A 24743-nucleotide genomic window follows, 5' to 3' on the forward strand; every position below is an offset into this window, starting at 1 on the left:
AGAAGAAAACATAGGGAGTACACTCTTTGACATCGGTCTTAGCAGGAGATTTTCAAGTGCCATGTCTAACGAGCCAAGGGAAACAACAGAAAAAATAAACAAATGGGACTACATCAAACTAAAAAGCTTCTGCACAGCAAAGGAAACCATCAGCAAGAAGAAAAGACAGCCTAACAACTGGGAGAAGATATTTGCAAACCATATATCTGATAAGGGGTTAATATCCAAAATACACAAAGAACTCATATACCTCAACAATAAAAAATCTAAAGAGCCAATTAAAAAATGGGCAAAAGATCTGAACAGAGACTTCTCCAAAGAAGATATACAGATGGCCACAGGCACATGAAAAGATGTTCAACATCATTAACTGTCAGGGAAATATAAATCAAAGCTACAATGAGATGACATCATATCTAGCTCTCATCAGAATGGCTATAATTAACAAGACAGAAAAGAACAAGTGTTGGAGAGGATGTGGAGAGAAGGGAACCCTCATACACTGCTGATGGGAGTGCAAACTGCTGCAGCCACTAAAGAAAACAGTAAGGACATTCCTCAAAAAGTGAAGAATAGATCTACCATAGGATTCAGCTATTCCACTGCTAGGTATTTATCCAAAGAACATGAAAACACCAGTGCATAAAGATACATGCACCCCTATGTTCATCGCATCATTATTCACAATAGCCAAGACTTGGAAGCAACCTAGGTGCCCATCAAAGGACGAACGGATGAAGAAGACGTGGTATATACACACAACAGAATACTACGCAGTCATAAGAAATGATGAAATCCAGACATCTATGACAACATGGATGGACCTTGAGGGTATTATGCTAAGTGAAATAAGTCAGAGGGAGAAAGTCAAATACCATATGAACTCACTCATAAGTAGAGGATAAAAACAACAACAAACACACATATAAACAGAGACTGGATTGGTGGTTATCAGAGGGGAAGGAGGGAGGAAGGGAGGAAGGCAAAAGGCATAATTGGGCACGCCTGTGGCGCAGGATGCTAATTAGTCTTTGGGTGGTGAACATGATGTAATGAACACAGAAATCAAAATATATAACAATGTACACCTGAAATGTATACAATGTTACCGCAAAAAAAAAGAAAAAAAAGAAACAAAGAATTACCATGACTCAGCAATTCCACTCCTAACTATATACCCAAAATAATTAAAAGCAGGGACTCAGACACTTGAACACCAAGATTCCCAATAGCCAAAACGTGGAAACAATGCAATGTCCATGGACATGTGAATGGATAAACAAAATGTGGTATAAACATACAATGAAATATTACTCAGCTATAAAAGGGAAGTTCAGATTCATGCTACAACAGGTAAACACAGAGGTTATCAGGGCTGAGGGGGAGGGAGTAATGGGCAGAAACTGCTAATGGTTAGAGTTTTTGTTTTAGGCAATGGAAAAGTTTTGGAATAGATACTGGTGATGGTGATACAACACTGTGAATGCACTTAATGCTACTGAAATGTAAACTTAAAAACGGTCAGAATGATAAAGGGAACATTTCATCACAGTTAAAACAGTAATAGTTATAACTTATGTAGTGCTTACTGTATGCCAGGCACTGTGTCTTTTAAATAACATACAAGAAATAACTCATTTAAAACCCTATGAGATGGTACTATCAGAATCTTCATTTACAGATAAATAAAACAAGACACAGTTTAACACACAACTAGTAATCGGTGAGGTAGAATCTGAATCCAGTCAATGTCCCTCCTGGTGCTCTTAACCTATGCTTCTTCTGTAACTTTATTAATAAATGGTTAATACCAGCAAAGAAAAGCCCAATTCATTGATCCTTATTTTGAGAATAAAGGAAAAGAAATAAAACTTTCAAAAGTCAAATTACCATTAAAAATTCGGTGAATAAAGGAGACAGAAACATATTTCAAAAACAAGCTCAGGTTAGAGCCCATAGAGTCCACAGCTTATAAAATAAAGAAAAAAGATATTGATACCGGCCCTGATATCAGTTTCCCTGCATTAAACCCAACATATATGGGGTTAAAACCAAAGCACTCATTCCTTCTTACTCCCTGGCTTCCTGGCTCCAGAATCCACTACCCTCCATGGAGACAAATGGCCAAGGACACCCACCTGGATTTGTTAGCTCCTCCTCCTCCCCACCAAGGAGCTACAGCCTGGTGGGAAAGCTGCTGACCAGCAAGGTCACGGGGTCCCTCCTCTCTGCAAGTAGTCTCAAGGCCAAACACAGACTGGTGGGAAAGCTCCGACCAGCAAGGCCATAAGCTCCCCCTCCCCTACCTAATACTCCAAATAAAAACCTTTACTTTAGGGGACGGCCCAGTGGCGCAGCAGTTAAGTTCGCACGTTCCGCTTCGGCGGCCCAGGTTCGATGGTTCAGATCCTCGGTGCAGACATGGCGCCCCTTGGCAAGCCATGCTGTGGCAGGCATCCCACATATAAAGTAGAGGAAGATGGGCAGGATGTTAGTTCAGGGCCAGTCTTCCTCAGCAAAAAGAGGAGGATTGGCAGCAGATGTTAGCTCAGGGCTAACCTTCCTCAAACAGAAGACTACATCTCAGGAAAATATACATAGTACTATATTGTCTCTTTGTCTAGTAAACTTTTTACTGATGTAAAAAATACATTCAGAAAAGTTCACAAAGTATAAATTTTGTATAACCAGCAAGAAACCACATTCTAATACCCAGAGGACCCCTCTCCCCTATCACTGCACAGCTTTTTAAGTGTTAACCTTAAGAGGCCCAACCCCTTTCCTTGCCAGTTAAAATCTTCCAGCAAGGTTCTCTAAAGACTTAAGCCAGTCAGGGTAACAATACATCTAGTACTTCTTTTGATAGTTATTAAAAAAGAAAAAAAAAAATAGCTAGTATTCAAAAGAAAATACTGGTTCCAGTGTTGAAATTCCATCCTAAAAAATAATCGCATTCCATTATTAGTAGTTCAGCTTTGTATCCACTATATTCCACTTCACACTGAAGTCCGAAAGAAGAGGCAATGAGGGAGACAACATACCGATACTTCCATGTAGAACATTTTGCACCACTCAGGTTTCCAATCAAGGAAAAGCATGAACCTGATAACAGAAATCTCATTAACCAGGCACCAACTTCAAACATACTTCAGAGTAGAATGACAGACCACACTGGAATAATTTCAGTATATAACTTTCAAGTCACTTTGAAATTGGCTACTTTCACTTTAGAGGAAGCCAACAAAACCACAGGACATATTTTGCAGCCTGTCCTCTACCACTGAATAATCTAATTATAAAACTAGAAAGTGATGCTACTAAATTTAGACTTCTACACCCTACTCACTGTGTCCCAACTAATACACAGGGACACTGCACCACAAGCCCTTAGAATTTGAAGGCTTAATACCCTAATTTTTAACAACCTCAAAGGTCTACGGCAGATGGCAAGTTAATTTTTAAAAGAGTTAACAATCTCTACTTCATATGTGGCTGTGAGGACTGAATAAACTAATAAAGGCCAAGCACCAAGAATTAACTTAAATCATGTCCTGTGAGGCTGGTGGTAGAACAGGAAAGCATAGACAAAGATCCAGCACCACACAGCTCAAGCAGCGGTGATCACATCTGAAGATTACCAAGTCTCTGATCACAACAAACACTAATGACAAACAGGATTAAAAAGACACCTGAATGTCATCATATCCTAAATTTCTTCATTTCCCTTTGCCATTGGTGGTTGGCAATCAAATCCAATCACAAATTGGAAGAGAGGAGGTATCCACAGTATAAAAAAGAATTAGCAAAGTATAAATTTAACTTTTATAAATGGCTAAAGCCCCCGCTCACAGTCATATGATGAACTGGAAAACTATGGAAATAACAAAATCTATATAAACAATACTTAGTCTTCTTTAAGTAACAAAAAGAATTGAACCCATTACATAATGATTTTGAAATATTTGATGGATTTAATTCTTTATACTACCAAATAAAAATCATTCACTATACTTAAAGCTCTCTGGGAGTGGGGATCTCCTACAAGGGCTTCTTCAAATGTTTAATAATCCTTAATGTCTAGAAATCAATTGTATTTAGGGTGAATCTGTCAAAAGACATCATCTGTTTTGTTCAGTTATCCACAGACAATGGTGATATCCACTGGCTTGCTACAAATCATTATTAATTCAACTTTGACTAATTCACGTTAAATAATTCTTATTCATTTAACTTGACCAAAAAGGATACATTTTCAAATTTCTGCTCATTTCCTGGGGTCTTTACTGGAATCTGCCAAATTCTTTTATATCCTACCTAGTATTAAGAAGCTCAGAATTAAATACCGTATTACTAAAATGTTTTAAATAATTACTCTTTACAATTATTACCATGTGACATGTGATGCAACATATCCACGTAAACTATGAGACTAATATACCATTATTTAGTCACCAGAAAGTATTCCTATAAACGTTTCTCCTGAATTTCTGAATTTTTGTTTGTATAACTACTTTTTTTCTTCTCCCCAAAGCCTAGAAGATAGTTGTGTATCCTAGTTGTAAGTCATTCTAGCTCTTCTATGCAGGATGCTGCCACAGCATGGCCTGATGAGCGGTGACTAGATCCAGGCCCAGGATCCAAACGAGCGAACCCTGGGCCCGCGAAGCAGAGTGCACAAACCCAACCATCTTGCCAAGGGCGGTCCCCTATCTAACTTTTACTAACAAGTGTAATGAATTAGCTTTTTTGTTTTAAATAACATAATTAACTACATGATTTGTATTGTTACCTACTGAAGTTTCTCATTTTACAAAAGAGGAAATCAAGAAAAGTAAAGATTCTCCCAAGGAACCTGCAACAACGTACAGCTTATAAACACTTTCACATCTCTCATCTTGCAATCTTTTCAAAAACTCTAACGTAGATGGGACTTGACCAAGGTCATAAAAGTTTAAGGGGTATTTTGGTATAATGAAAAGTACAGTGTACATGGTATCAAAGTACATGAGTCCAAATACCAGTTCCATTGCCTTGTAAATTCTCAGACCGTCACTTAACTTTTCTAGACTAAGCTCTCTCATATCACAAGAAGAAAAATATTATCTACCTCAACGCTACAGAGAGGAATGTATAAGGTACATAAAACATCTTTAGAACACACTCCACTAACTGCATCTACGCACAGGTAAAACCAAGACTCAAATCAAGGCCTTACCTGTAGATACAACCGTTTTTCTGCTTCCCTTTTCACAGGAAAATTTCTCAAAGAAGTGTCTAGAGCTGCCATCTCCATTCGCCAGCCTCATATTCTCATTCCATCTCTTACCTTGTACCTCTCTACATTCTAGCTTCTATTCCCACTGAGACCACACTTAACAAGGTCACCAATGAAATTCTTACTCCAAATCCAGTGGATATATGTCAATAATTCCCAAAGATTTACCTCTGGCTCTAACCGCTCACTGAACTCCAGAATACTACAAAAATCTACCACCAGGGATTTCTCTCACTGGTCACATGCAATCAGCAAGTCCTACTGAAAACACTCTTCAAAACAGTCTTCAAAACACAGCCCAAATCTGCCCGCTTCTCTCCACTATTACTTTCTGTTTCAAGCCACCACCATCTCTCATCTGTTCTAATAACCTATGAAAGTCTCCTTGGTTCCACCTGTATTACCCACTCACCCCCACTCTTATCCTCAGAATCCACTCCTCACACAGCAGTCACAGTGGTCTTTATCAAAAGGCACTCCCTTGCTTAGTGCACTCCAATGGGTTTCTTTTACACCCAGGAACCACTCACCCCGGCTTACAAAACCTTAAATGACTTAGCCACTATCTCCGGCCTCACTGTGTACCACTCTCCCCCTTGCCCACTACATTCCATAGCCACACTGACCTTCTGTCTGCTCCGTGAACACTTCAAAAGCTCAAAAGCTCAGTGCTCACGCTCGTGATCTTCCCGTGGCTGGCTCCTTCTTCACATGCGGATCTCAACTTAAAGGTCATCTACTCAAGGAATCCTTCTCTGACAACACAGTCTAAAGCACCTTCTCAGTCACTCCTTATCACATCACCTTTCAATCTCTTTCATAGCTCTTGTCCCTGATACCTGTATTTCTTTGTTTACTACTGGTCTTTTCCCACTAGACTAAAAGCTCCTGAGAAAAGAGACATTATTTGTCTTCCTTATTTCTATATTCCAAGCCCCTCAAATAGCGAGTGGTGCACAATAGTTGTATTCAGTAAATATTTGCCAGATAAACTAATGGAAAATTACTACTCACACTTAAAGAATAAGTTCAGGGGCAGAAATTAATTTCCTGGACCTCCCCACTCTCCTGACATTAACTTCTTTATTCTTCTCATTTATTAATGTTTCTATTATAGTACCTGTCAAAATTTACTGCATTTATCTGTTTATATGCTTGCCTTCTCCTCCTGAACTGTGAACTTCTTAGGGTCAGGACGTCTTCTTTAGAATCCGTTTTTGTATCCACAACACCAAGCACGGTTTGGGATGCAAAATAAGAGCTCCAGAACCTTTGCTCGATGAAGAGGAGGAGGAGGAGGAGGAGGAGAACAGGTAGCATGCACTGAGTGCTTACTACATGCAAAAAACATTTCCCATGGATATCTCTTTAATCCTTACAACAATCCTGGAAGACAGGTACGACTATTTCCTCCATTTGAGAAATGACCAAACACCCAGAGAGGTTATAAATAACTTGCCTGAGTTAACCATATTAGTAAGTGGCGACCTAATCAACCTACTCAACCTAGTCTGCCTAACACCCAAGTCAATGCTTTTATCCACAACCGTCTATGTTTGTATGAACAAAAAGGCTGTTCTCCAATAAATGCCTGATCGAACTTAAATGCCAAAACCAGGAGTTTCAACATTGATAGCACACTACATTGTACTTTACAACAATGCTGAAAATATTAATAAAATGTCAAGAAATGGGAAAGAACATGGAGCCTTGCTGCATACCAGAAGCAATAAAACGACTGATTATAACCGCAATTCTTCCCAAACACTCACAACATTTCTGAGCATAAAAATGTCAAAAAACAAAAGTGATAATTGAAAGAGTATAACAGAGAAGAAGCAACATGTGGATTTTTAAGGCAGGCATTCTCAAGTCTTCATGTTCACAACATCTTAACTGCTATAAGCACAAGAAACATTTCAAATCAGTTTATTTCTTAAAGATTATTTTGAAGATATAAAGATAGGCAACACTTTGTATTATTTACACTACTTTTTCTTCCTAGCGTTAAGTAGGCCAGTTTCTAAGTAAAGTGACACGGACCCTGTTCTAATTTACTGCCCCACCCCACTGACTAACTCTCCTGAGAAGAAACCAAGCAAATCTTATCATCATGTGAAGCAGAGTTGGAGAAAAGCCATGAAAGCCTACCACACTGCTGGTCTCCTGTTGTAGCCATGAGAAAATATCCAATGCTAATTTTCCTGGAAAGATTTCCAAAGTGGTAAAAAAAAGACGCCAAGTGTTATTTGCTGAGCCGCTACTTTAGGCCTTTCCACTAGATATCAAAGTCCACTGTGGCCAGTAAAATCCTTCAGCAAAGTTTGTCAAAATTCACAGAACTGTACATCTAAAGAAGGGTGAATTTACTAAGTGTAAAGTATACCACAATAAATTTGACTTTTTAAAAAGCTGGCAAATACCATAAACATGACCAAAAAAATTTTTTTAATCCTCAATACAAAACATCTGAATTTGTCGTGTCACATCCCCAACAGTACAGTCAAGTTCTAAGACTTTAAAAAACAGTAAGTTGGAAGGAGACACCGAACTTTCTCTGAGGTTTTTAAGTTTTAGGACTGCTAGTTCAAAAGTGCGATATGGCCATCTCAGAAAGTGTAACAAATTTGTCCTTCAAGAACTTGAAATATCCCAACTGCATTCAGTTCAAAGTAAGTCACTCTATCCATCAAAATAAGTCACTCTACACCATCACAAAGTACCCTTATGAAGGAGCTACATGTAATATGGCAGTTTAAAACTATAAGCAGACAAAACCTACATTTTATTATTCAACATCAGAAATCACATCAAATCAAATGCCCCAAACTTAAACCACATGAGTTATAAATCAATTCCCTGAAAAGCAGATGTACAAGTAAAATGATCCTATTACTATATTACAGTAAATGAAGATTTTTTTTAAATTTATCTATAGTCCACAAATTACTTCTTTTTTTTTTTTGAGGAAGACTAGCCCTGAGCTAACATCTGCTGCCAATCCTCTTTTTTCTTTTTCTTTCCTTTTTTTTTTTTTTGCTGAGGAAGACTGGCCCTGAGCTAACATCCATGTCCATCTTCCTCTACTTTATATGCAGGATGCCTACCACAGCATGCCTTGCCAAGTGGTGCTATGTCCACACCCAGGATCCAAACCAGCGAACCCAAGACTGCCCAAGCGGAACGTGCACACTTAATCACTGCGCCACCAGGCCAGTCCCACAAATAACATTTTTAATTTTTGCTTAAACAAAAGCTGTAAGGTCAGTTTCAAGCATGGCAGAGTAATAAAATTAAGATAATCATTTAACAAATATTTATTCTGTGCCAGGCATTGTACTAGGGACTGATGACGATTCAGCAACGAACTATACGTTCCACTTCACAAAAAATTTGTTTCCCTTCTAATACTAATACACAAATCGAATAGTAAAGCTTACATAGTCAAATTATTTCATCCCTAGTGCCTTCAGAAACTCAGTGGAATTTTAACCAAACCCAAACATACATTCTGAGCAACATAACGTAAGCAGAGACAACCACTAACCATGAGGGTATACATTTTAAGGGATAAAAAGGCAATACTCCTCCCTAATCTAAGTAGCCTAGAAAAAGAAAAAGTGACTCAGAAAGTTTAAAACACTTTAAACAGTTCAAAAATTCCAAAACGAACAACTCCAAGAAACAAGTGCCTTTCTTTCCACTCAAATACTTATCAACGAAGAACAGAAAAAAATTCCAAGTCTTACAACCATTCCTACACAGTAGGCTAGGCAAATAATCAACAAGTCGACTCATCTCAAGCTCAAACTAACTTTATTTCTTATTTTCCAATAGCTGAGCTTACGTTTAAGTATTTGTTTCCAAAGTCAAAATAAAATAGTAGTATTATCACTTTATCAACTTACGTTGCCTGCTTAAGGCTTACTTAAGGTTTACCTGCTGGATTTGGTCAGGGACCAATTAAAGAAAGCTTCTTCTCCACATATCCTCTAGGAAGAAAAGGCCTGCTAGCCTTCTCCCATTTGGCAAAGAATCAAATAAGTTCACCACTAATACTATCCAGGTGAACACAGTTTGTGGTAAAAACACATATGCAAATGGTCATACTATGAAAGAGGCTGGAAGAAAAACTGCTGATACTTTAAAGAAAATTAATCTTCAGGGGAAAAAAGATAACTTGATAACTACTGACAATGTAATTCAGGCCCAGTACCGTATTTGGCAAAGCCAGATACATCTTTCAGATGCATCAAACCCATTAACATTCTTAAGAAATTCATTCCAATGTTAAGAAAAAATTTTACAGCAGGGTACTAGTATAAACTTGAAATTTCAAAGTTGTTATACAATGTAGTTCTAATACAATTGTAACTGTAATATTTTTTACTCACTAGCCTTTTAGTCAGGAATGTTAGGAATATCCACATTAGAAAGAATCAAAGTTTAAATCCAAATATTAACATCTCTTACACAATGACCAAAAGCATTATTCTTTCCCACGCCAAATTTGAAACAGCTCCAGTCTGCCACATTAATAACTATAAAAATAACTATAAAAAATTTAGTTTTCATAAATCTAAAAAATGATTACAAGGGCAATAAGCCAACCTTTAATTCCATCCCACTTTTAGCAGACAAATGCCTATACGCATTACAGAATTACGTTGCTGTCTCAGACCACCACACCCAACACTACACAACCTCTTTCACGCTAAATGCACACACTCAAGTCTCCAAAGCCTAAAGGACAATTTTCCTCACCTTTGCACCATGTTTTGGCACCAAGCAACAGAAAACTGTGTGTGAGAACAGAGACAATCTTCTGGGCGGGTGGAGCAGAATCAAGGGCACAGCTGAAAGGAGAGGAGAGACCTGCACTGGGACAGGCGTCAGTCTGGCTGGGAAATGGTAACCACCTGAGGACACACATGAAGTACAGCAGCTCAGCAGGTACAGATATGCTCGTAGGCCAAGTGCATTCAACGAAAACAAGATTTCTCTTTCTAGTCATATTACTCAAGTACTTTCTACTTTCTTCCATGCAAAAAATATTATATTTAATATTGAGTATTAACATTTTAAATTTTTTAACTCTGCTTTTCTACAACTATATCTTCTCATTTGTTGAAAGATCTCTACGTCTCCATTTATATCCATTATTGTGCTTTTTTCCATAAAACTCAAACATACTTTCATGCTTCAAATCTAGAGAAATAAAAATAAGGCATATATAGTCACGCAAATTTATAACCCATTAAAATCCAGTGATAATCTTTTAATTTACATGTTTTTTCCCAAGAAAGTTAGATGAGAACAAATTAAATTCCATCTGACTACTTATTAAAGGATTTCTGCATGCTAGACAACCAATCACTTGACACTGACACTAAAATGTATGGAAATGAAAGGACCCAGAATAATCAAAACTTACGATAAATCTACAGTAATTAAGAAAGTGTAGAATGGGCATAAGGACAGACATATAAATCAACATAACAGAACAGAGTACAGAAAAAGACCCTCTCAGATGTGGACAACCGACTTTCAACAAAGGTGCCAAAGCAATTCAATGAATAAAAGATAGTCTAGAAAAACTGGATAGCCATATGCGGGGGGGGGGTGTTGGTGGGGCGAACCTCAACCTTTACCTTACATCATACACAAAAATTAACTTGAATTAAATCATAGACCTAAGGTAACACCTAAAATTATAGGACTTCCAAAAGAAAACACATAGGAAAATGTTCACAACTTTGGGGTAGCTAAATACTTCTTAGGACACAAAAGCACAAAAAGTGATAAACTGGCTTCATCAAAATTAAAAAATGTCTGCTCTTCAAAAGATTCTGTTAAGAAAATGACAGACAAGCCACAGAATAGAACAACATATTCAAAACACACATATTTGACAAAGTACTTGTATCCAGAATATAAAAAGAACTTTTGCAACTCAGTAATAAAAACAATTTTACAGTAATCAAAATGGAAATATGATGAGAATAACAGATTTGGTCTAATTATCAGCAATTACTCAGAGTTTGTCATTATTTCCATACAATATATCCCAAAGTTCTGGAAAACAAATCAAAAAAAGTACCATGGCTGATTCCATTAATGGAAGCAAAACACTTTTCAAGATGGAAATTTAATTTACTGGGTGAGTTCCTGAGGCACGTTTTTGTTGATGAATATTTACAAAAGTGTGGTTAGGCTGGACCTGGTAATGACTGCAAAAAATTTTAATGCTGTCCCCCTCGTTGATGTAGTTTCAATGAACGACTTGTTAAAGCATTTGTATGTAATGATTTCATTAACAGCTGTGGCATATGCAACTGTTTTTCACGTTTGAACATCACTTGAATAAAATGATACTTTAAACTATTCTGTAGAATAAAGGATGTTTGTTTAAACATAAAAAAAAATTTTTTAAAGGGATATAAGAATTGGACAAACACTTCACCTAGTAAAAGGATATATAAAAGGCCCATAAGCACATGAAAAAAAGCTCAACATCAGCTATCAGAAAAAATGCAAACTAAAACCATAATGAGATACCACGTCACACTGAAGGAACGGCTAAAATTAACAACGCAACGTCAAATATTGATGAGGCCTAGTACACTGATGACAGGAGGATAAACTGATGCAACCACTTCGAAAAACTGTTAACTCTTTAAGAAACTGCCAAACAGACACCATATGACTAAGCTATTCTACTCTCAAGAATTTACTCAAGAAACATAAAAAGATAAGTCCACAAAAATCTTCTACATGAATGTTCATAACAGCTTTAATGATAGTAGCCCTAAACTGGAAACCTAAACATCAGGTAAATGAATAAACAAACTGTGGTGTGGCAACACCACAATGAATACTACTGAGCAATAAAAATGAACAAACTAGGGGCTGGCCCTAAGTTCGCACACCCCACTTCGGTGGCCCAGGGTTTTGCCGGTTCAGATCCTGGGCGCGGACATGGCACCGCTCATCAAGCCATGCTGAAGTGGCATCCCACATGCCACAACTAGAAGGACCCACAACTAAAATACACAACTATGTACCAGGGGGCTTTGGGGAGAAAAAGGAAAACTAAAATCTCTTTTTTTTTTTTGAGGAAGATTAGCCCTAACTGCTGCCTATCCTCTTCTTTTCGCTGAGGAATACCAGCCCTGAGCTAACATCCATGCCCGCCTTCCTCTACTTTATATGTGGGACGCCTACCACAGCATGGCTTGCCAAGTGGTGCCATGTCCACCCCAGGATCCGAACCAGTGAACCCCGGGCCGCCGAAGTGGAATATATGCACTTAACCACTTTGCCACCAGGTCGGCCCAGGAAAAATAAAATCTTTAAAAAAAAAAAAAAAAAGGAACAAACTAGGGGCCAGCCTAATGGCGTAGTGGTTAAGTTCACAGGCTCCACTTCGGTGGCCAGGCGTTCGCTGGTTCTGATCCTGGGCACAGATCTATACATAGCTCATCAAACCATGCTATGGCAGAGTCCCACATACAAAACAGAGGTAGACTGCCATAGACGTTAGCTCAGGGCCGGAAAAAAAAAAAAGGAACAAACTACTGGTACACATAGCAACACAGATAAATCTCAAAAACATTACACTCAGTAGAAAAAGTCAGACACTAAAGAATACATACTGTATGATTACATTCATATGAAATTCTAAAGAGCAAAATTAATCTATGCAGATCAGTAGTTTCCCTGGGCCAGTTATGGGGGGATAGGGGTGAGTGGACTGACTGCAAAGAGACACAAGGGAGATGATGATAGAAATTTTGTATCTTGATTGGGACGATGGTTACCTGAGTGTATAAATTATCAAAATTCATCTAACTGAACAATTGAGTATATTTTATTGTATGTAAATTATAGTTCAGTAAAGTTAATTTTAAGTGCTAAAAAAAATGACAATGCTAAACTTTATTTACTTAATCCTAGATTCCTGAAAATTTGCGGAAACTACAAATCTGTATGAGCTATTAACCATATTATTATTATTTTGGCCAAATACAGTAGCCTCCTTAAAAAAGCCTCCTTCAATGAATATTCCCTAATTTTATGCTCTCAAAGTAAACACATACTAATTCATAATCATTCTGGTTTCTCCAACCAAAAATCCTTCTTGAGATCCACTTCAGAAGCATAATATTATTGCCTATTACCACAAAAATTTATTTTGTGTGTATTTATTTTTTTGTGAGAAAGACTGGCCCTGAACTGCCATTTGTTGCCAGTCTTCCTCTATGTTATGTGGCATGCTGCCACACACGACTTGATGAGTGCTGCTAGGTCAGCGCCCAGGATCCAAACCCATAAACCCCAGGCTGATAAAGCAGAGCGTGAGAAACCAATCACGATGCAATCAGGCTAGCCCCATCACAAAAATTTAGAGGCTCATTTAGAAGTTATCATGTGCCAGATAACGTGAGCTTTTATATATATTCTTATTTAACTTCAAAACACTGCCATTACATAGAGAACATTATCTCTATTTACAAACGAGAAGACTGAGGGTGAGATTGTCTAGATAATTTTCCCCAAGGTTACACAAGTTACAAAATGGAGAAGTTAAGAACTACCCAGCATAAGCCCTCTCCATTACTACAACACTGCCTCCCACAAAGGTAGGTGGTTCATGATGTTCTCTCTTTGAAGGGAAGTGAATTATTAGTTAAAATTGACTGAAGCCAACCTTGAACCAGGCCAAGTAGGTGACCCTTCACCCATCATCTCATTTAATTCTCCAACAAGCCTTAAGAAATGTGGTCCCATTCTACAGATGAAGAAACTGAGACTCAAGGAGATCAAATAACTCATCAAAGACACAAACTTAAGTGGAAAACCCTGAATTCAAATCAGTATCTGTCTAATGCCAAAGACCATAATTTACCACCATCTTATAGGGAAAGACAAAAATAGCGCATTATAGCCACTGGTCATCGTCAGGGTTAAAAAACACTTTTAAAAGAGAAAAGTCTTTATACAATTCTTACAGCCATATTACAACAGTCATTTCCATTTCCAAGATCTACAGTAACCCTTAGTATTGTTTCTGAAACAAAGAACAGTACACAAAAATGCAAATGTACATTATAGGAACAATAGTCCTGAATGTTAGAGAAATCCTGACAAGGCCAAGATATGTAAGTTGTCATATCTACACTGTACCAAAATATGCAAAATACGCAAAGACCTCCTTCCATAAATTACCTGCACTATGACCACACTATTACCTATACCTGGTACTCTACTACCACACTATTATTCCAACTATTTCAGAAATCAAATCTGTCCTGTAGAGTCAACTTTTCAGGCAAAATCAAAACCTGTCTCCATAAGTAAACAGTAATCATCCAGGACCTTATTTCATCCTGCATAATACCCTCTAGAACACAAGTTTGGGTTTTCTTGGTTTTTTTTTTAAAGATTGACACCAGAGCAGATCTGTTTGCCAATCATCTTTTTTCTTTTTTCTTCTTCTCCCCTTAGCCCCCCAGTACACAGTTGTATATCCTACTTGTAGGTTCTTCTGGTTGTGCTATGTGGGACGCCGCCTCAGCATGGCTTCATGAGCAGTGCCATGTCCATGCCCAGGATCCAAACCCACGAAACCCTGGGCCACCAAATCAGAAAGGGTGAACTTAACCACTCAGCCATGGGGCCGGACCCATAAGTTTGTTTTTTCACAATGCTGGATGGAAGATCCAAGGAAGTGGTTAGCTATGTTTCTACCAAACATTTCAGAAACATTTCTACCAAACATTTCAGAAAGTTAAGACAAGTTTATATAAAGAATTCTCCTAAAATCAAAATTAAGTCTCAAACTTCAGACCATATTTGTGACAACAGCAACTGGATGACTAAACACACGTAAGTATTCTGAAGTTTTAAGTATCAAGACTGAACACTTGCTTATCTAGTTTCCAAAGTCTGTGGCTATTAACCAGCAACACAAAAAAACAGCAACCTGTCTGTTCATCAAAGTATATCCTCAAACTGTCTGCAACCCAGCTTCTATTAAAAAAGTGGCTGAGAAAAATAACATTTGGGTGAGATCTACAAAATATGCTCTGTATCTATTTACTCCTCTAGGTTCTATTTCTGGATCAAGTAATCCACCAATCAAATTACTCTGGCCATGGGGTCAGCTGGTGGCATAGTGGTTAAGTTCCACGCACTCTGCTTCCGTGGCCTGGGCTCACAGGTTTGGATCCTGCATGCGGACTTACACCACTTGTCAGCCATGCTGTGGCGGCAACTCACATATAAAGTGGAGGAAGTCTGGCACAGATATTAGCTCAGGGCTATTCCTCAAGCAAAAAAAAGAGTAAGATTGGCAACGGATGTTAGCTCGGGACTAATCTTCCTCAGCAAAAAAAAAAAAAAAAAAAAAAGATTATTCTGGCCCAGAAGTCACAGACTTAAACATGTTGAACAGCCTGATGAAAGACAAAATGGCTATTACTGTGCTGAACCAAAAACTGCTTAAAAGATTTACAGTTCAAGTTTTAAAACACACACTGTTAAACAGTGCTAAGTGGCTATGCACACGGAAAATTAAATTAGGAGCCGGGCCCGTGGCTGAATGGTTAACTTCACACACTTTGCTTGGGCGGCCCAGGGTTTTGCCGGTTCGGATCCTGGGCACAGACCTAACTCTGCTCATCAGGCTATGCTGAGACGGTGTCCCACACAGCACAACCAGAAGGACCTGCAACTAGAATATACACTATGTACGGGGGGGTTTAGGAGAAAGAAAAAAAAAAGATTGGCAACAGATGTTAGCGCAGGTGCCAATTTTAAAAAACAAAAAAAATTAAATTAGATCTCTGCCTCACACGACATACAAAAAATAATTTTTTTAGGGGTCAGCCCCGTGGCCAAGTGGTTAAGTTCAGGCGCTCTGCTTCGGTGGCCCAGGGTTTCACCGGTTGGGATCCTCGTACCACTCATCAAGCCATGCTGAGGCGGCATCCCAAATAGCAGAGCCAGAGGACGTACAACTAGAATATACAACTATGTACTGGGGGGTTTTGAGGAGAAGAAGTAGAAGAAAAAGAAAAGACTGGCAACAGATGTTAGCTCAGGTGCCAATCTTAAAGAAATAATAATAATTATTATTTTTTCAGGCAGGATCAAGACCTAAATGTAAAAAAACAAATCTCTAAAACTTTTATAAAAAATATGGCAGACTCTTAACAACCTCGGGGCAAGGAACAGATTTCTTAAATAAGACACAAAGGACACAAACCAACGAGGAAAATAGCGAACAGATTTGATGATCACTTCTATTCAACAAAACAAACTATATAAAAAGTTAACAGACAAGCCACACAGACTAGGAGAAAATATTTGCAATTCACTTAAAAGACATAACCAAAATATGTAACAAACTCCTAAAATCAATTTAAAAAGACAACCCAATGGGGGAGGGGGTGGACAGCCCATTCAAGAAATGGAAACCTGAACAGTCCTGTAATGTTTTGAAAAGATGCTCAATCACATAACTAATCGCAAAATAATAAAAATTAAGATGATGTGATATCATTTCACACTCATCTGATTTGTAAACATTGTAAAAATCTGACTATACCATGGATCATAAGGATTTGGAAACAGGAAACTCTTAAATTCTCATGCTACAAAATGCAAAGTGACACAATTTTGGAGAGCGATTTGGCAATATCTGATAAGAGTTAAAAATTCTCATAATCTCCATAACCTCCAACCCAATAATTCCACTTCTGGATAATTTATCCCAGAGAACTTAATTTCAAACTTAGTAACCACATACACACACACAAACAAAAATTTCACAAAACATTTTGTCCTTACTGCCTGCAATACAACCTGATATTTTTCTAACCTACTTAAATTTCTAAAGTGATTTCATAACCCATTAATGGCTCCCAACATGGACTCTGAAGAACGTGCCAAAGATCTTAAATATGTGCACAAGCATTCCTACTCAGGAACAATGTTTAGTCCTTATCTTTTAACTAGGGCCTCTGACCAAAAAAGCTTTTATATAATGCCCAATTTAAATAGTTCCTTAAAATCTGTCAAGAGATTCGTCCATGAAAAATTGGTCTAGTTCCTCCTTCCAGTTCAATGCTATGTATTTTACCATATTTTCATTTTTATCTTTGCTGCCACCTGGGATCAGAATACATGCTTCCTCCTTTTCCTCATTTTTCTTTTATATGTATTTTTTATTACACTTCTGGATCTTTTAAGTTACCAGAAATTCTTTCTGGAATGAAATATGATATAAATAAATTACAAGAAAATAAAAAATAACCCTTCTGTTCCACCATGCTGAAGAGTTTTCACCACCACTACTCCTTCCCTGACCAAAGCATGGGCGTACACGTACAACTAAGCATACATGTTCACTAAACTAAAATTTCAGGACATATGGGATTAAAATGAATAAGCTGCCAGTGAAAAATAATTAGCTAATATACTAACAAAAAAATCATACAAAAGAAAACGCCTAGATGGCCAAAACTTAATAAGCTAATTAATTCTCTCTTCACAACCATATGCTTGGTATGCTCTGTTTTCCAGTTCATGGCTATTGTGGAAAATACAGAAGTCCAATAAAAAACATAACTATACAAGTCAGCTATAAAGAAAATTCTATTTTTCTGTGGTTTTCCATTAAAAAACTTGAAGTGTCCCTTCCCACAGGTATTTTCCCCATGCCTGATGATATTCTGGCAGTTTCCAGAATTTACCTTCCCTTTTCCTTCTGTCTGGATCCTTACAGTGTTTAAGTAAGACAAGCTATAGTATCATTTAGGCAGCATACATTCCCTCTAACACATGGTATATTCCAAAACAGAAAATTCCAAACCAAGGGTTATGTGAAACAAATCCTCTATTTAATCTATTCCTTAACTTCTAAAACTAAATACCAAATGTACTTATTAAATAGGTCAGGTTAATTATTCCTCACAAACAGGTCCTAAGTTATTGATCAGTCTTATTTATCTCATTTTAGAAATAAAGAGGGGGCCAGCCCCGTGGCCGAGTGGTTAAGTTCACACACTCTGCTTCGGCGGCCCAGGGTTTCCCCGGTTCCAATCCTGGGCGCAGACATGGAAAAGGAAAAATAAAATCTTAAAAATAAATAAATAAATAAAGAGAACATACACCAAGGTGGCCATTTTATGCTGCAATTTTTCAAGTTTATATTTCACAAAGACTTTGAAAAGGCTTTTCTTTTTTAAGATTGGCACCAGAGCTAACATCTGTTGCCAATCTTTTTTTTCCTTCTTCTTCTCCCCAAAGCCCCTCAGTACATAGCTGTATGTTCGAGTTGTAGGTCCTTCTGGCTGTGCTATGTGGGATGCCGCCTCAGCATGGCTTGATGAGCAGTGCATGTCCGTGCCCAGGATCCAAATCCCCAAAACCCAGGGCTGCCAAAGCGGAGCATGCAAACTTAACCACTCAGCCACGGGGCCGACCCCTGGAAAGGTTATTTTTAACAAAGTTAAAGCACCTCACTCAACAATATGCCCAAAAGAACACAATCCAATTTAGGTTTTGAAAAGACCATTTACTACTCACCAGCTGCTATATACCAGGATTGCTATTAGATATGAAGAAAGCTGTATGCCCCTTACTCTCAAGAAATAATACATTCTACTGGGCAGTCACCCAGATTCTTTTAACAGAGGAGGCAAAATCATACTGCTTTCAAGGACCAGGTAGCAGCTCTGTCTTAAGGGAATACTAGAAAGAACAACTACAGAATGTATGCCCTCCCAGAGTAATTCTAAATCAACTTCAAAAGAATGTTATCAAAACAAAGCACATCTCCCAGTGAGAGAGAATACACTGCAAGAAATATTTAAGTATCAATCAGATAAACAAAGATTTAAAAAAAAGTCAGCAATAGCATGGAGAAGGTAGACCGCCACTTTTCTGGTCAGAGTTTATATTGCTGTGACCTTTCCAGACGGCAGGCTGGTAATATACATCAAAATGAAAAACATGTATTTCCTTCAACCCAGTAATTAGATTCTTAGAAAGTTACCCTAAAGAGTCATTAGTGTGCAACAATTGTACATACTACACCTATGTACAAAATACAAGAAATTTAAACCTAAATATCCAGCAACAGGAACACTAATAAATTATGACACACCCACTCAATAAAATACTAAAGAACTATTTAAAAGAACAGAGTAGATGCAGACGTATTGACCTGGAAAGCTATCCATGCATAGTAATTTTTTTTTTTTTTTTTAGGTACAGCTTTTTTTTTTAAAGATTTTATTTTTTCCTTTTTCTCCCCAAAGCCCCCCAGTACATAGTTGTATATTTCTCATTGTGGGTTCTTCTAGTTGTGGTATGTGGGACACTGCCTCAGCGTGGTTTGATGAGCAGTGCCATGTCTGCGCCCAGGATTCGAACCAACGAAACACTGGGACGCCTGCAGCGGAGCGCGCGAACTTAACCACTCGGCCACGGGGCCAGCCCCCATGCATAGTAATTTTTAAAGCTCACTACTACAAGCCAAGATGGAGCCACCTGTGGAGCTCCCAAGTGCTGTTTCCAGTCACACCCGGAAGCATGATTCCAAGCAACAGCTGAGAAGGGTTGGCTGGTGTCAGTGGTATGGGTTTTCTGAGAGCCAGTCAGCAGGCAGTATGTCCAGCAGAAACAAACACTAGCTGCCCAGCAACCTGCAGCAGTTACAGAAATAATAAAGTGGACCCTCTGACTTATACTGAGGAGCTACTACAGCCGTAAAATATCCACTATAAATTCAATATGGAGATTTTCAAATTGCAACCAAATAAACCTAGCAAAAAACTGGCAAGCTGGTGATATTTATGGCACAGATTGGTCACCGCTACCCAGAACATCTAGATAACTTTCCTCAAGAGCTGAAAGATCCGCCCTCCCACAATTACGCTGTGTTGAACGTAGATCTTCCAATAACACTGTGACACTGGGTAAAGCTTTCATCTCAGAAGAATCTCATCGATCCATAAGGTTTGCTAGAGCTCTTCTCTGAACTTCTATGCCATATAAGCTTCTGAGATTTATATACTCATTCTGTGACTGATGAGAATAAAAATGCAAACTAGAAGAATAGAGTGAATATACTATTGTAGAATTTCACGTACACATATTAACAGACAGCAATGCAACTGCAGCCAAGATTTCTTCGGAAGGGATGCCTGAACACTACACAAGAAACATCTGAAATGATGCCAAGACTGTCGATGTTATCACAACTGCATGCTTCTCTAAGGTCACCAAGATATTAACTGCTGCCTTGACATTCTTCCTAGGGAGAGAAGAACAAGAGAAACAGGACAGCGACTCAGAACGCTAGTGCAGTATGCCACGGGGAAGAGAGGCTCCAAATACAAAAAAAGGTTGAAAAGGTTATGAAAGTGCTACAGAAACAAAAGAAAAAACTGGAGATGTTTAACTTTTCATATACCCACCTGATTCATGATCCCCAAGATTTTGCAGAAAAACTACTAAAGCGGCTAAAGACCTCTAAGGAGATGCTTGAATTGAAGATGATGCTCACGAACCTTATCTCCAGATTGGTAGGAATTCATGAGATTTCTAAACTTCCATCCCTCTGTGCAAAGGTTACTGCAGTAGCACCAAAGAAAAGTAACAAGATCCTTCTGTTTGCCACACAAACATCCCAGAGATCATGCCAGTCATGCGCATTCAGTCACTGCTCATAACTTTGACCACCCATCTCGTTATGGACAAGGACTCTGAGGAAGTCATGACAGTAGGAATCAATGCTACGAAAGACACAAGAGCTCAATGACTGAAGAACTTCCTCAAGACCCGCCCAGTATAAAACACACAAAGACAAGAATGCAATGATGTCTGCTAGAACTTTGATTCACTTCTTCCAAACAGTGACTCCTCAAGATAGTGCAGAAGAAATTCTGGCGTAAGACTACAGAGGCCTCAATAAAACCAAGAGTGCAAGAATGTGGACAATTAGATGCTACAGATTACACTCCAGGAACAGAAGTTCTCCTAAAGTTGAGAAAGAGGAAGAGAATGCTGAGAATGATAAAGATGGGCAGGGAAGTACCAGTGTCAGTGAGGCGGAGGATGCTGACGTGCACCACTCTTATAATGAAGAACAGCAAGAAATCTCCAAGAAGCTAAACAGCGTCCTGGAGCAGCCAGAACGTCCAGTGAAAAAATAAGCATTCCTTTAGAGAAAAGCAGCTGGTGTTAAAAGATAAACTTTTGAAAAAGAGAAAAAGAATGAGGTAACTTCCAACCAAGTTTTCCATTCCAAGGAGAATGCTAAATTCGTATCATGAATATGAAAATTAGTCATTCAAGAATGTTTATTTTCATTAAAAAGTCCAGAAGCACTGTATTTTGAAAACCACCCAAGAAAGCGCACTGCTGAACGACTGGTTTGCTCCTGCTTTTTAAAAACACAACTCTGCAACACAAAAAATGAGCCCTAACATAAACTATAGATTTTAATTAATAACACTGTACCAATACTGCTTCCTCAATTGTTAATAAATATGTCACATTAATGCAAGATGTTGTTAATAAGGAAAAATGGAGGATGGGTGATATGGGAACTTTCTGTACTAGCCACACAAATTTCTATAAATCTAAAAAATAAACACTATTGACTTTTTTTAAAAACCTGCATGGGTGGACAGATTTCTAAATAAATGTATGCATACGTAGACAAAATGGGCTCTAGGGGCCGGCCAAGCCGTTAAGTTGACGCACTCTGCTTCATCAGCCCAGGGTTCACCGGTTCGGATCCTGGGCGTGGACATAGCACCGCTCATCAAGCCGTGCTGAGGCGGCTTCCCACATAGCAGAGCCAGAAGTACCTACAACTAGAATATACAACTATGTACTGGGGGGCTTTGAGAAGAAGGAAAAAAAAAGAGAGACTGGCAACAGATGTCAGCTCAGGGCTAATCTTAAAAAAAAAAAAAAAAAAAAAAGAGCTCTATATCAAACTGTTAACAGTGGTTTTCTACAAAGAGTGAAACTGGAAAGAAGAGCATAAGCAGGAATTTGTACATTATATGCCTCTGGACTGTCCACACTGAGCAGTACTTTAAGGAGAGGCTCTGCAGGACACTGGGAGCCTGGGTCCCAAAACCAGACTGCATGAATTCAAATCCCAGCTCTACCATTAACTAGCTGATAAACTTGGGCAGTTCATTTCTCTGTGCCTCAGTTTCCTCATCTGTAAACAGGAATAACAGCATGTGTACCCACAGAGCTGCTGCAGGTATTAAATGCCTTAATACGTGTAAAGTATTAAACAACTATCTGGTACACAGTAAGTGCTCAATAAATGGTGTTCACCACCATCACCACCACATCATCATCATCATAAAGCATCTATTATTCCTGACTTTTAAAATTTTGACAGGTAAGACAAATCAGGAAAACCTGGCTCATCAAGCCGCTTTCTAGTGAAATCTTTGTTGCAGAAAATGCAAATGTATTCAATAGTCAAAAATAACCTGAGATTTTTTTAAAGCAGATTACAAACCAACAATTAACAATGTAAGCCCATTTATATAAAAACAATCACTAACAGATTCTATATGATAACACAAAAACAAACGCCTCTGAGTGGTGTGATTCTGTATAATTGTTATTTTCTCCTTTATACTTCTCTGACTCATTTTAATTTTCTACACTGAATATGCATCATTTTTAACAAAATAAAGTAGGAGTCAGCAAACTTTTTCTATTAAGGGCCAGACAGTAAATATTTTCGGCTTTGTAGGCCATATGGGTCTCTGTCCCAACTACTCAACTCTACTGCTGCACTGCCAAAACCACCACAGACAATACCTAGACACACGCATATGGCTATGCCCCAGTAAAAACTTAATTTACACAAACAGGCAGCTTGGCAGGACTTGGCTTGCAAGCTGTAAAGTTTGCTGACCCTTGAAATAAAGAATAACACAAAATTATTTTCACTATGGAAAATAAAATGTGATTTATACCAAAGAAAGCCCTGAGTCTAGGGATAGAAAAACACATACGAGAGTACTTTTAAGCTCTGGAAATCCTCCCCTACGTCCTACTGCCCCAGTAAGAAGAAAAAATTTGCCAAGTAGCCTAAAGCCTACATAAGAACATATACTGTTGGGTAGGCAGTTACAGATAGAAGCTAAAAGAAATACATCTTTCATATTTAAATCAATTTGAAATTTTCTCAGATTTCATAATAATTCACCACCAAGCAGCTGCCACCACATGTGCAAGTCTCAACTACTGATGAAATGATTTTAGCTACAGATCTTCAGTCAGCACTCTGACAAATCTGTGAGAAAGGATGAAAACATCTATGAACTAACAGCATTTCAAATGAAATTTCTATAAAGTAAAAATTAAGAATGAAAATTATCACTTTGATGAAATGAAAAATCTATGAAATTCTAACAAAATAAGAGTCAGAGGATGGTGAAAGGAGACACAAAAGTGGCCTCTGATATGAGGGCACTTGAACCTTTGAAACTGACAAACTTGATGATCTCCCTCCAAAAACAAAGCTTTGGATTAAAAGAAATTATTTTTAACATTTCATTGGGAAGAGTTTTGCGATCAAATGATTTTAAATGCTATGACAGATTTCTCGGGAATTTTAAATGGTTTCTTTGGAGGAAGGGGTAAGGACTGTTTTTGGAAGAGAGAATGTGAATAACATAAGGCTGAGAAATCGAGTTTAAAAATAAGATTAAAAGACCACTTTACTAAAAAGATGTCAACAACCTGCAATGAAGTCACCATACCCACTAAGATCCCAGTTGGAGATTTAAATCTTTCTACTACAATTCACTGTTGGGCCATCTCATGAAGTTGTCAAATTCCAAAGGGCGAACGTTTAAATCACTTCAAAAGCCAGGAGCAGGAAAAAAGTACCAATCGGTTTCCAATCCAAATTCTGTCATAGTCCTCTAGAACTCACTTAAACCCTCTTATCCGCAGTTTTAAAAGAAGCAAACGCCGACGACGAAAAGCAAAACGGGGCTCGCCAATCAGGACCCAAGGAGCCACCCCCAGCCGGCCGCCCGACGCGCCGCGAGGAAGGAGCGGGCCTGCCTCCGTCGGGACCGCCGCGCCTCCGCGAGGACCCCCGAGCGACGGGAGGGACGGGACGCGCAGCCCAGGGCAGGCTCGCCGGCAGCGAGGACGGCAGCGCCCGCGAGGCGAGCAGGGGCCCCGGACGCGAGCGGGCAGCGGGGGGCGCCAGGCTCCAGTGACAGCGGCTGCAGGAGAGGCATCCAGGCCCCCCGCGGTCGTCCGGGCTGCGAGGCGGCGGGTCAGCGCGGGGGGTTTAGCGGAGGGCTGGGGCGAGGGCGGCCCCGGGCCCGCGCCGGACACTCGCCCCCCAGCCCTCGCCTCCCCGCCGGCCGCGGGCTCTGCCCCCTTCCCCCAGGAA

At 38.8% G+C, this 24743-nt stretch overlaps 1 protein-coding gene and 1 pseudogene across 3 annotated transcripts in view; one reads left to right on the top strand and one right to left on the bottom strand.

The window, feature by feature from the left end:
- The window catches only part of ADIPOR2 (adiponectin receptor 2), a 117873-nt gene that overhangs the window by 92885 nt on the left and 245 nt on the right, over nucleotides 1-24743 (bottom strand). The window contains exon 1 of one of the 3 annotated variants that reach the window (XM_014854154.3): nucleotides 10040-10189. The exons of 1 other annotated variant lie outside the window; for it this stretch is intronic. The gene's annotated coding sequence lies outside the window, so the exon portion shown is untranslated. Of the gene's footprint in view, nucleotides 1-3041; nucleotides 3064-10039; nucleotides 10190-24743 lie in introns of those variants that run through there. One more of the 3 variants, XM_070493971.1, reaches the window with a different exon arrangement.
- LOC139041508 (protein SDA1 homolog) lies at nucleotides 10231-24083 on the top strand (annotated as a pseudogene).

Source organism: Equus asinus, chromosome 22 (assembly GCF_041296235.1).
Source record: "Equus asinus isolate D_3611 breed Donkey chromosome 22, EquAss-T2T_v2, whole genome shotgun sequence".
In the NCBI taxonomy this organism is placed as follows: domain Eukaryota; kingdom Metazoa; phylum Chordata; class Mammalia; order Perissodactyla; family Equidae; genus Equus; species Equus asinus.